The following is a 14250-nucleotide window of genomic DNA, read 5'->3' on the forward strand; positions in this document are numbered from 1 at the left end:
ATCCTCCTTGACCTGTTTGTACTCATCAATACGATCCATAAGCTGGCATACACTCCTAGTAGGCTTTCTTGTCAAAGACTTCCTTAAATCATGCTTGGCAAGCAGGCCGACCTTGAAAGTCCTTATTGCCAAATCATCAAAATTTTCATCTATCTCATTGAACATCTCACAGTACCTATCTGAGTATGTTTTCAGGGTCTCTCCATTTCGTATGGCCATGGACAACAGAGAATTTAAGGGATGAGGAACCCTGCTACAAGTATTAAAATGAGCCCCAAAAGCCCTAGTAAGCTCCTGAAAGGAATTGATTGAACCTTCCTTCAAATCATTAAACCATCTCATCACCACTGGTCCTAAGCTGGATGGGAACACTTTGCACATTAATGCTTCATTCTTTGAGTGAACAACCATTCATTGATTGAAATGACTGACGTGCATAGGGTCTGTCCTACCATTATACATGGTAAATGTTGGCCGTGTAAACCGCAGAGGAAGTTTTCCTCCTTCAATCCTTCGCATAAATGGTGATTTAGAAATCTGGTGTAAGGCACGGCTCATATCATCATTACCCAGGCCTCCGTGAGATGGAATTCTGCTTCTCTGCCTATAATGACACTCCTCATCACACGAGAAAGACTCACTAGGGGGAGTCCTTGATTTGGGCCTATAGCTAGCATCATTATCATTAGTAGAGGAAGGTTCTGAGCTTGAAGGAGTTGCTTTCCGTCGCTTACGACGTAGTTTCCTCCGTAAGTGGTCAATTTCCAACTGCATATTCTTGGTGCTTTCCCCTTGGGACATATGACTCTACTTCTAGAATGACTCCGACTTGTATGAGTGGTGTGTACACTAACTTCACGGTCTCTCCTACGCTCAAGATTAAGGAAATGATCTTGACATTGAGACCCCACAAACTCTTCACAGTTTGGCCCTGAACCTACCATGGTTACGTGATGAACTCAAAACAATGAATTTGTAGAGAGTGGGCTAGAAACTGAACTCCAAGGTGTTGGACAGTAATCACAGTAGTTTAAATGATATTTGAAAGCATGAATAAATAGTTTAATGCAGAGAAAATCCTCCTTGGCAAAGTACAAGGATGGTAGTTCTTATATATTTCTCTTAGACTTAAACACCATTATAGTTCTTCAGTATACAGTTTTTTCTCTACAGATTCTTTGATCCCCCTCTATAATGGGGTTTTTCTTCTTTATATTCCCATCTTTTACTTCATCTCAACCCTCCACGTGTAGATCAAATTCTTGGTGCTGATCCATATCCCATTAGCACCTTCCTGAAGTCTTCGTGGGTAGCTGTAAGGCTGCATGTCTCTACTCAAGTATCACCTCCACATTAATGCGGCTAGAGAATTAGCTGTAGAGCATTCAATGCGGTGGTAGCAGCTTTCTCCTAGATATTTTCCAGCTTTCCTTTGTCTTATTTCCTTTTGATGCTTATCCTTACCAGTATGATCGTCTAGTGTGTTGTTCTTGATGAACGGTTGGACATTTGATCTCTACTCTGCTTAGCCAAGCAGGTATTTCTCCTCGGACTACACTCTCAATCCTTTACAACTAGACTTCTTCCATAGTTTACTAATTTGTATGTCCTCGTTAATGTCTACCTGTCCTCAAATGACTTAATGTCCTCAGACACAGCCCACGACCCAATATCATTTTTTGGGCCCTTTATCCCTACATCTCCCACATTAGATTTTTTTCTTTCTTATATGAAAAAATGATCAATAATTAATATGTGAATTTAATCCAGGAATACATTCAATGAACTAATATTATACATAATTAAATTGATATAAATGTAATTTTGTTGAGGTGGAAGTCGAAATGAAGAATGTTCCACTTGGCAGAACCTCATGCTCTCTCCCGTGAGGTCTTTACTTATATATATATATATATATTGATTTGAAAGAAAATATCATATATATATATATATTTTGTAAAATTTTTGGAGAAGAGTGCAAAAAATGCCAGATGGAAGGCTAAATAAAAAAAATAATGCAGCAAAGTGCCACATGATAGAACCTCATGATCTCCCACATTAGATTTTTACTTTCTTATATATATATATATATATATAAAAGATCAATAATTTATATGTGTAGCTAATCCAAGAACACATTTAATGAACTAATATCATACATAATTAAATTGACATAAATGTAATTTTTGTTGAGGTGGAAGCCTAAATGAAGAATGTGTCACTTTGCAGAACCTCATGCTCTCTCCCATGAGATGTCTACTTTTATATATATTGATTTGTAAGAAAAGATCACTTCTTTTTTAAGTTTATATATATATATATATATAGTAAAAAAATTTGGAGAATTGTGCAAAAAATGCCAGATGGAAGGCTAAATAAAAAAAATAATGTAACAAAGTGCCACATGATAGAACCTCATGATCTCCCATATTAGATTTTTGCTTTCTTATATAAAAAAAATTACCAATAATTAATGTGCAATTACTCCATGAACACATTCAATGAACTAATATTATACATAATTAAATTGACATAAATGTAATTTTGTTGAGGTGGAAACCTAAATGAAGAATGTTCTACTTGGTAGAACCTCATGCTCTCTCTCATGAGATCTCTGCTTTTATATATATATATATATATATATATATATATATATATATATATATATATATATATATATATATATATATATTGATTCGAAAGAAAAGATCAATTTTTTTTTTTTTAAGTTTATGTATATTTTGTAAAATGTTTTGGAGAAGAGTGCAAAAAATGCGAGATGGAAGGCTAAATAAAAAAATTAATGTAGTAAAGTGCCACATTATAGAGCCTCATGGTCTCCCACATTTGATTTTTGCTTTCTTATATAAAGAAAATGATCAATAATTTATATCTGCATTTAATCTTGGAACACATTCAATGAACTAATATCACACATAATTAAATTGACATAATTGTAATTTTTATTGAGGTGGAAGCCTAAATGAAGAATGTGCCATTGGGAGAACCTCATGCTCTCTCCCATGAGGTGTCTACTTATATATACTTATATATATATATATATATATATATATATATATTGACCTGAAAGGAAAGACCAATTTTTTTTTTTAAGTTTATATATATTTTTTGTAAATTTTTGAGAATAGTGCAAAAAATGCCAGATGGAAGGTTAACTAAAAAAATAATGTAACAAAGTGCCACATGATAGAACCTTGTGGTTTCCCACATTAGATTTTTGATTTATTACATAAAAGAAAATGATGAATAATTAAAATGTGCATTTAATCCAGGAACACATTCAATGAACTAATATTATACATAATTAAATTGACATAAATGTAATTTTGTTGGGGTGGAAGTGTAAATGAAAAATGTTCCACTTGGCAGAACCTCATGCCCTGTCCCATGAGGTCTCTACTTTTATACACACACACACACACACACACACACACACACACACATATATATATATATATATTGATTTGATAGAAAAGATCAATTTTTTTAAGTTTATATATATATTTTGTAAAATGTTTTGGAGAAATGTGCAAAAAATGCCAAATGGAAGGGTAAATACAAAAATAATGTAAGAACATGTCACATGATAGAACTTCATGGTCTCCCACCTTAGATTTTTGCTTTCTTACATAAAAAATTATTAATAATTAATATGTGCATTTAATCCAGGAACACATTTAATGAACTAATATTATACATACTTAAATTGACATAAATGTAATTTTGTTGAGGTGGAAGCCTAAATGAAGAATGTTCCATTTGGCAGAACCTCATGCTCTCTCCCATGAGGTCTTTGCTTTTATATTTATGTTGATCGATTGGATTTTGTCTTGGTTTTGACTTTAAATATAGATATATGATGAGACTAGTTTAGAATTGTTCATATGCACGTGTACAATTTTTTTAAAATAAAACTAATAAACACTAAACGCACACTATCTATATAAGTTTCTACTAAATAAATAATAACTGTTCATAATGTTAAAAGTTGATAAATTTGAATTATTTTTAATTGGATAAATAAATGGCATTGTAAAGCATAATCTTTCAAACTATCTCTTCTTCTATATATATATATATATATATATATATATATAGAGAGAGAGAGAGAGAGAGAGAGAGAGAGAGAGAGAGAGAGACTTGGTGTAACTTCACAAGAATTACACATTTTTTGGACCATTGATTACTATTAAATCTAAGAGTCAAAAAACAATTATAGTAATGTATTATTACTTCCTAGAAATTAGTGATTTAGGCATTAACTCTTCTTATTAAAGGGGGATAAAAAAAACTAAAGCATTAACTTGAACCCATCTCTATATGTATGTATGTGTGTGTGTGTGTGTGTGTGTGTGTGTGTGTGTGTGTGTGTGTGTGTGTATATATATATATGGTTGAGTTTTTTATTGTTTATTTATATTGGACTCTTCGTATTTTGAACTGAATTAGACAAATGACACTAAATTAGATTATAATAGAAATCTAATTTGAATTCTAGTTGGATTTCCTCTTAGCTTTGGTTACATATATATATATATATATATATGAAGGCCCTATAAATACTTAAAACGTCTAGTGCTAGCGAGATCAAGGCCTAAGTTTATAGTAAAAATATTTATTTGTTTGGTTTTTCATAGTTCATATCAATTTGGTTGACATCAAAATTAGTTTTTTTATTTATTTTTAATTTTGATAAAATCTGATAAACAGGTTGACACGATTGACCCGTTTAATAAATGGGTTGTGTTAGAGTTGAGGAATCTTAATTCGTTTAATAAATATGTTGGGTTAGGGTTGACCCATATAGTCGAATACTCATGAGTCGACACAACACAAACCCGATATTCAAACACGAATTGCCACCCCTACATTTCTCCCTCTTTAATGAACATCAATCCATCCAATTTATTTATATTTAGGTTAAAAATCAAGTTACACCATTTAAACTTGGGTAGATTGTTATTTTTGTACATAAAATTTTCTTATTCTTTTTTTTGGTCATTTTTAGTAGGAACACTTTAACAATAAACTTGAATACTACCAAAAAAAAAAAAACTTTAATAGAGTAATATGATCAAAAAATAAATTATGCACAAAAATGACAGTTCATCCAAATTTAAAGGTTTTAATTGAATTTGAATTTATACATATTAAATATAAAATCAGAACCTACTAAAGAATTATACTAATGCTCTCCGAGTTTCTGCAAATTATGTGTCCCAAATCAAATTTCAAATCTTTGGGACAGCATTCCAAATCATAGAAACATTCCTTATCTTTTTAAGTTTATCTTGGTAATATTAGTCTAACATATATTGTTATTTCATAGCAGAAAATGTTGAAGATTGCGTTGATTCTTGCTCAAAGATCTGCAAAAAGTCTAATTGTCTTCGTCATTAGCGTTTGTAGACCATAGATCAGATCCTCTATCCCTTGTCGAATAAACAAGTGATGAGAATTATCCAAAACTATCTATTGTGTCTTTGTTTTTTCTTATTTTGAACGGTATTGTGTCTTTACTACCCTTTATTACTTAACAGCCCTCTTTGAATTGTGTTGTAAAATCTTAATCAAATATATTCCGTAGTATTCAACTTAAAAAATATAGATATAATATTGATACGTTATCTTAATGACAATATGAGAAAATACACTCACAATATCAAAAAGTTCTTTCGTGAAACTTTCTTTAAAAAAAATGAGAGGTTCTATGTTCATAGTATTTTTAGAATATTTTCATAACAAATCGGTAGTTAGTTGTTACTGGTTTAAATTTGAACCTAACATTAAGATTACTTTTTTGCTCCAATAATAACAGCCAGTAACAATCTGCCACTTATGATTTGTTGTGAATATATTATTTTTTAAAAACAAATTGACAGAACTTGGTTAGTAAAAACAAAATCTTGCTACATATTCGAAATCATCGACAGCAAATTATATTGAATTGTCCATAGTCAGACAAATATGTCTATTAATCAAGTAGTAATAGTATTTTACACGTTTGTCTGACTTAATTTGTAGAATAAGTATCGTCCCAAGTAGAATGGTCAAAGAACAAAAGGTGTCCAAAATCAATCTCTGCCGTTCATCCTGACGCGTTAGAATAATCAACGGGTAGAGTGCATTGAATGACAACATAGGGAAGACTCTTGTGAAACTCAAATCTCTGCCGTCCATTCTAACAATGTAAGAATAATCAACGGTTTGGAACACATAGGATGACAACATAAGATAAATATAGGAAATGGAAATTTGGTAAACTGAGACTTGAACAATGCATGAAAATGTCAATTATAAATATAGAGATATGCTTCTCCATATTCTTACTCAAATTCTATCCAGTATTTTACAAGCAAATATTTTCTATCATTGCCTTCCCTGGTATCAACTTGAAAAATAATGGTGAGTTATTTTTTTCAGTGCAAATTAAAATTTTATTATATGCATGGTCCAAATATGTTCTACCATAGCCTTCTTTTGGGATATATATGAATCTCTTGGAGTCAAGAGTTTTGTAACTTAATTGACATATCTTAATACACAAAGTGTTTAAGGGTCTAGGGTGAAAAAGTTCGAGCGGCATGGTAAGCAGCATATTGTAACAATTTAAAAAAAAAAAAAAAAGATCTCTTGGGAAGCTGCCTATAACGAATGGGGCACAGTTCTAACATTTGTTTACTTTTTAAGTTTATTTGAGAATCTAATTTTAGTGTTAGACTGACAAGTTTGTGATTGTGGTATACAGGCACATCAATCTCTTTCACTGAAAATTGAGGTATTGTAATGATTTACTTATCATACTTAAGTTTACAAGTAGATAAATTCCTTGTTGATTTAGTAATTTCAAACTGTTTAACTAACCGTGGATTGATTTCTGTATCAGAAAGAATATGTTCAGAATTCAGAACGAGTAAAATCTGTTGATCTACATCCAACTGAGCCATGGTAGTCACATATCTTTTCAGTGCAAATTAAAATATGATTATATGGTCTAAATCTCAAAACTTTATAATATCATTTTCATGTACATGAAAATATATGGTAGCTAGTCATTATAAGGATAATGTAACTAATGTATATTGCATAATGATTTCTGATGCAGGATTCTAGCAAGTTTGCATTCAGGAACTATATGTATTTGGAACTATCAGTCACAGGTAAGGCAATATTATGTTAGAGACCTTGAAAATTGATCCTCACCAACCCCCCCCCAAAAAAAAAAAATTTATCAGTATTAAATAAATATGAGGAGTTCTAGTGGGTATTCAGAAATTTATTGAATTTATAAGTTCTTTGAAACTTCTTGAATTAGTAATCTGTTTTACTCTCCAAGCATTTGGTTCTAACTTGTTTATACAATTCCAGACTGTGGAGAAGTCTTTCAAGGTCACAGAATCACCAGGTAAAGGACATATTTAACACTACAGATATTTGCCATCTCCAATTGATGATGCCACAAACTATATCTTTCTTGCATTCTTCTGTTCTTCAGAAGTAGTCTTTTTGGGCTCTAAACATCCATTTATGTGATTGCAGTCAGGTCAGCAAAGTTCATAGCACGCGAAAACTGGATAGTTGTTGCAGCAGACGACACATTTATTCGTGTCTAAAATTATAACACACTAGAAAAGATTAAAGAGTTCGAGGCACATAAAGACTACATTCGGTGTGTGGCTGTCCATCCTACCCTTCCATATGTGCTGACAGCGTCTGATGACATGGTTATAAAGCTTTGGGATTGGGAGAAGGATTGGATATGTGCTCAAAGATTTGAGGGACATTCACATTATGTGATGCAGGTTGCATTGAACCCAAAAGATAGCCTTACTTTTGCAAGTGCATCACTTGATGGTACCATAAAGGTATATAAGGTTCATTGATCACTACCTTGTTAACTGCATTTTGTTGTTTCATTACTTGTGTGACAGTCTGATATGGTAATGGCTCATCTTGTAGATATGGAATATTTCCTCCCCTGCTCCAAATTTTACATTAGATGGCCATTCGAAAGGTGTGAACTGCGTTGAGTACTTCACAGACAGTGATGAACCAAAATTATTGAGTGGTTCTGATGATTTTTCCGCTAAGGTTTGCAACCTATTGCTTTGAAAAAAAAAAAAAAAGTTTGCAGAAAGTTTAATTTCATATGCTTGTACCTGTGTGGGAAACAATTTTAATCCATCCATTGAAAAATTTTAAATGAACAGGTGTGGGACTCTCAAAGCAAAAGTTGTCTGCAAACACTAGAGGGCCACAGCCACAATGTTACCTCAGTATGTGCTCATCCGGAGCTTCCCATAATTATTACTGGATCTGAGGATGGGACTATTCGCATATGGCATGCAACAACCTATAGGTAACATTTGAAAGATTAAAATTTCTCACATTCTAAGTTCAGTAACTGAGTGATTTGTCCATCCAATTCTTGCTCCTTATATTGCTTCCAAATAAGACTTACGTACTGGCCTTTTATCTATACTAGAGCCATGGTAGTTGTTGCATATTTGGCTCTTTCATTGAATTTTATTTAAAACTTTAGTAAGACTTTGGTTAATTCTGCTATGTTTTGGTTTCAAGGTTTTGATGTAAATCTCATTAACTTGCAGGCTTGAGAACACATTAAACTATGGTCTTGGAAGAGTTTGGGCAGTTGGATACAAGAAAGGATCAAACCAGTAAGATTCTTGATTTTTCTTCCTTTATTTTGTGTGCACGCGCACTCTGCATTGCAGGAGATGTTTGAATCACTATTAATTTAGACAATGTAAATATGGGAATGTGTCATTGTATTATCAATCAATTTTGTGCCTATAGCATATGGAGATTTATTTATTTTCTCGAAACATGAGAAGGAACAAAGGATTTCTAAATTTTCTTTTTGACATTGACTTTTGTATGTAAGCGTAAGGAAAACTGTTTTTTTGCATGCCATTTCTAATATTCAATAATACCATATTCCTTTTATTCCTTACTGATATCCCCACTCCCTACAGGGTTGTTTTTGGTTGTGACAACGGAACAATTATGGTCAATATGAACAGTACTTGAGGTTTTCTGCACCTACAAGTTGAGGAGGAAGGGTTGGGAGGAATAAATTCATTTACTGCTGCTTCTACAAGTATTATATGGGGTGTTCTGTATGAATAAGTCTGTGTATCTTCGAGATGAAGAGGAAGACTAGAAGGAAGAATTACAATTAGCATTAATTCTATTATGATTGTATGTTCTGAAAGGACAGCCAGAAAGGATCTCTTCTAGACTTCTAGTGTCATGTATGTTCTAGTATTATTATCATCACTATGTAATCTCCAGTAAATAAACTTCAATGCATGGCAAGTATATATCTAACTATGTCCTCAGAGGAATAGTCAATAGTACAGATGGCGAAATTAATAAATTCATTCAAATAAATATTTTCCTTTACTTAAATAAGTCCTAACATCTGCAATTGAAAAAAATAGTCACATTATAAGCTGATACTTGTTAGTGGAAACATGATAGGAACCTTATGAGCAATGCTACTATCAGAAATTTTCCAGGAAAAACTGCTCAAATTACATGAATTTGCTCTTCACTTTAATTCAGAAGCATTATCTTTCCATTTATTTTCCACCTACACACGCAAACAAACGCGACAAAAAGTGTCATATGACACATTTAATCAACTAGCGAGCTTGTTCTTAGAAAAATAAAATGCAAGTGTAGAATCACTACAAAAAAGCTAAGTTTTTATTTTGTTTTATTTTTTGCGGCGTATTCAAAACCTCCATTAAAAGAGGTAAACTGCATACACTAATTGCAATTGGTTGATTAACACCTCCCAGCATGCTCATGACATTCAGGATTCAAATCTCCTATTTTCGGTTATTATATAATTTTTTTATTAAAGAGAAAAAGAGAAAAAGAACAAAATGTGCTTCTTTGGCGAATACCTTAACTCCAACATTATTGTCCCACTTGATCTTAACGTTGGCTATGAGAAGTGCATGGCCTTTCTATTCACATGTAAAGAGACTTGGAAAGAGATTGAGTTGACAATATTGTATCTGGCCTTGAGCAAAATATTTATGTGTCAGTCTGCATTGGAACATACTTGGTGGTAAAATCATTTTAATTAACTTTTTATTATTTATTTATTTATTTGTTAGTTTCTACTTTGACTTTTAAGCAAAAATTTATATTTGTTGTGAAGGTGGACATTGTATATTACGTACAAACTTTTATTTTTTATTTTTTTATGGATGTTTGGAGACAACGGAACCAATGCCTCCAAATCAATCAATCAATATAAATATAAATAAATAAGTATAAACATCGTGTAGAAGAATATTAGGTTCTACCATGTAGTGGATTCTTTAAAAAGAAAATTAAAATACTCTTAAGTCACATCAAAGATAATAAAAAAATAAAAAAAAATAGGGGCTTTTTGCTTCTTTGGTTAAATATTTCAAGATTTATCTAATTAAAGATTAAAAATTCTTTGTAAAACTCTTTGTTTCCTTGATTCAACGTTTCAAAACTTTTTCAATTAAAAAATAAGGACTATTTGTTTCATGTAAATAGTTGTTCCAACAAAACTATCCCTCTCTCTCTCTCTCTCTCACTCTCTCTCTCTCTCTCACACACACACACACACAAAACCTCTTTACACAAAACCTCTTTCTATTTTTATTCACTCTTTTCACATTTTGCACTTTTACTCATTTACATATACTTGCCTATGACCTTTCATGTCATCTCATCTCAAATATACCAAAACAAGAAAGATTTCATTTACCTTTTATGGCATCTAGCTAACTCCAACATTGTCATCCCACTTGATCTTTACTGGTATGAGTTGGCTATAACCAAGGAAGAAAGCGCTTGCATTTTTATTCAATGACGATGACTTATGGTTTTGATTTTCAGGTTAGATGTTATGGGTTTTGTAAAAGTTTTGATTGACTTTAGGTTTTTGGAATTTTGGTGTGGGAAAGCCATAAATGTATTTTGTTTTAGAACTAAAGAGATAGAAAGAAACCTTCAATACGAGCCACGACGATAAAACCAAAAGAAAATTATGATTTTAGTTTGTTATTCATGTTTTTTTTCTTTTTTGGACGTGGAAGTCTAGCTAAAGGCAATTAAATCTTGATAAATAGAAGTGTTTTTAGCTAATTTTTCTTTGTTTTATCACATTCGATCTATTTGCAGGTGCTTGCAAGTGATTTTCTTGTTAAGATAATGAAATGGGTGTTTGAGATTTGAGGCTCAGTATTTGGTAATGAAAATGGAGTAGTTGAGGAATTGTAATTTTAGAATATGAAAGTATTTTCTGCTTTGCATTTTGATTTATAGATTTCAAAATCATTTTATTAGTTTAAAAAATAAAGTATAGAAATATTATAATATTTTAGTCTCCTAGAAATGTCAAAAAACTTGACGAAGTATAACCTTAGAAATCTAGATTAGTACAACAATTCTACATAATATTCAGAAACCAATTCTTCGACAATTTTTTTTAATATAAATATGAAAATTAAGAAGAATGATTTGCAAAGAATTTAGAAATATTTTGAAAAAGCATGAATATTATACAACAAAATGAGTATTATAAATAACTCTAAAAAGACAAAATTATTTTAAAAAATTTGCAAAGTATACATTGCACCGCGTGGTATATTATTTAATTTGATAAAATAGACAACTTTGATAAAGTCTAACCTCTAACAACATATGAGTGTTCTGTTTTTTAAACTAAATTATCAAGAGAAGTATTACGTCCTCAAAATTTTTGTACTTTTACAACAAATTCTAAGTAGTAAGTTATTTTTGGTTGTTTCTCAACAAAAAAAAAAGTTATTTTTGGTTGTTATAGGTGGAAAAAAAATTGTAATTTAAGTGTTTTGGAATTCAAATTAGAACAATAATAATTCATCACTTAGGATTTATTCTAAAAATATTGTGAAAATATTTTAGATAGTTCATTTTAGTAAAGAAATGTTTAATATCATCTTCCTTCTAAAAATTAGGACTCAAAATATAGAACTTTACATCTTCAAAATAGCAACTTTTACATAACATCATATCGTACATGAATTGGGAAGCTAATAATTCCTTTTTTACAGCTTGTACTGCATATATAGTACAGGAATCTAGAATTGAACCAAATAATATCTCCTCACGCCTACTACAAGGCATTTCCTATAAATAACATTTCCTTTTATGAACAAAATAAGGCGCTATATATACTTCAAACGTCCAGCGCTAGTGAGGTCAAGGCTTGAGTTTGCTTCAAATTTTTGTAACATCAAATTTCAAGAAAGGAGAAAGGGTGTTAGTCATGGAAGGAACTGCTTTGAAAAGGGTTGGGCTAATGCTTATGGTTCTCGTTTTGCTTTCAGCGATGGAAGTGCAAGCCGACTTTTTTTGCGATTTTAAATGTGAGTTTAAGTGTCTTTTAGCTAGAAAACTTAGGTCAGTTTGTGTTGCCAATTGTTTGAAAAAATGTGAGAAACCGCCACGGACAAAGGATTTACATAACTCGACTGTGCGTCTTCGTGGCATTCAAACTTGAGCTCTGGTATGTAATCGTTAATACTTTTAAATTGCTACACATACATATTCCACATCTAGCATTCAAAATGCTCTAATCTCCAGTTCATTTTCCCCCTTAAAAAGAACATTAATTCACCCAATTTATTTATATTTAAGTTAAACTTAGTTAATTTACACTCTTTAAATTTGGATAAATTGTTATTTTAGTTTCTAAAATTTACCTTATTTGTCAAATTTAGTAAGAAAACTTCAAGAATGAACGTGAATATTAAGGGCTAAAATGACAAAAGAATAAATTTTATGGATGAAAATGACTATTCAGACAAATATAAAGATTTTAAATTGAATTCTAATATTTATATTTATACTTAATTATTAAAACCTAATCAAATGCATTGAAACATTCGTTATGTTTTTTAGTTTATTTTCGTGATATTAATCTAACATATGTTTCTATTTCATATGCAGAAAAAGTGGGAGAGACTTCGCTGATTTTGGTCAAAGATCTACAGAAAGTCAAATTATTAATGTTCGTCATTATTGTGTTTTTTTTTTTTCCTTCCCAGAAAAGTATTGTATCTTTTCTACCGTGAATTACTTAATAACCCTCCGCTCCCATTCCAATAAAATTTGTTTGTGATGAATGTACTTTGAGTGAGTTATTTGGATTATGTCATGTACCCTTTAAACTGTATTGTAAAATCTTAGAATTGAATAAAACATTTTTATCAAATAAGCATCGGAGTATTCAACTAAAAAAATGGAAATATATAATGTCTAATATGCCACAATCAAGTTTTAAAGTTAGGGAATTGTATTTATTTCTGCTAAAATATCGTGGTATTCAAATCTATATGGTTCCTAACCCTAAGATATTACTTTAAAAAAAATTAAATTTTCCAAATATTTGGACATGGATATGAGTATTTGAAGCTGAAAATGATAAGAATCTATTACCAACAAATGCGTATCAGAAACAAAAAGCTTATGCTAGTTGCCTAGTTGTGCATGCAAAAACGCCATCGTCCAATGAATTTAAGAAAGAATGACATGCAGAAATAAAATGGTTTTTAAGGTTAAAGAAGACGATCCTACAGTAATAGTTAAGAGATCGTCAATATTGCTACTAAGTCATATATTCTGAGACATTTTACTAGATTGTACGTACTGACTAAGCCTTTTCTAGAGATTTAAGCTTGAAAGGAGTGTGCATGCATGGCTAAATGGGCTAACGTAGATGAAGAGATTAGGCTGTGTTTGGTTCTCCACGTTTGCATTTTTTTTTTTTTTTCCATTCCTGAAAATAGGTATTGGGAAAACTGAATCTGAAACAAGTTTATAAGAAAAACAGAAAGCTAGAGAGGAGAAAAGATAAGCTAGAGAGAAAAGACTGATTGGTGAATTTCTATATTTTCGTATATTGAATCAAAAACTGATTTGTACACTATGTATATATATACAAGAACTAACACCAGAAAACAAAATAACTAATCTGCAACTAACCCCACATTATACAGATCCTAATCTAACACCCAATTTCAACTAATCCCAGAATTACATGTGTCCCTATATACATCTTCTAATAAACTTAAAACTAAACTACAAGTCGTATATTAAAACTTAGGTCAGTCGTATAGCAAGCTAATCTTCCAACACTACTCTGTTCATTCCTCCGCACTCTCTGCACAG

At 31.2% G+C, this 14250-nt stretch overlaps 1 pseudogene; it reads left to right on the top strand.

Moving 5' to 3' along the window:
• The first annotated feature begins 6499 nt into the window (after positions 1–6499).
• LOC142636844 (coatomer subunit beta'-1-like) lies at positions 6500–9219 on the top strand (annotated as a pseudogene).
• The last annotated feature ends 5031 nt before the right edge of the window (positions 9220–14250 follow it).

Source organism: Castanea sativa, chromosome 5, assembly GCF_040712315.1.
Source record: "Castanea sativa cultivar Marrone di Chiusa Pesio chromosome 5, ASM4071231v1".
NCBI lineage: Eukaryota > Viridiplantae > Streptophyta > Magnoliopsida > Fagales > Fagaceae > Castanea > Castanea sativa.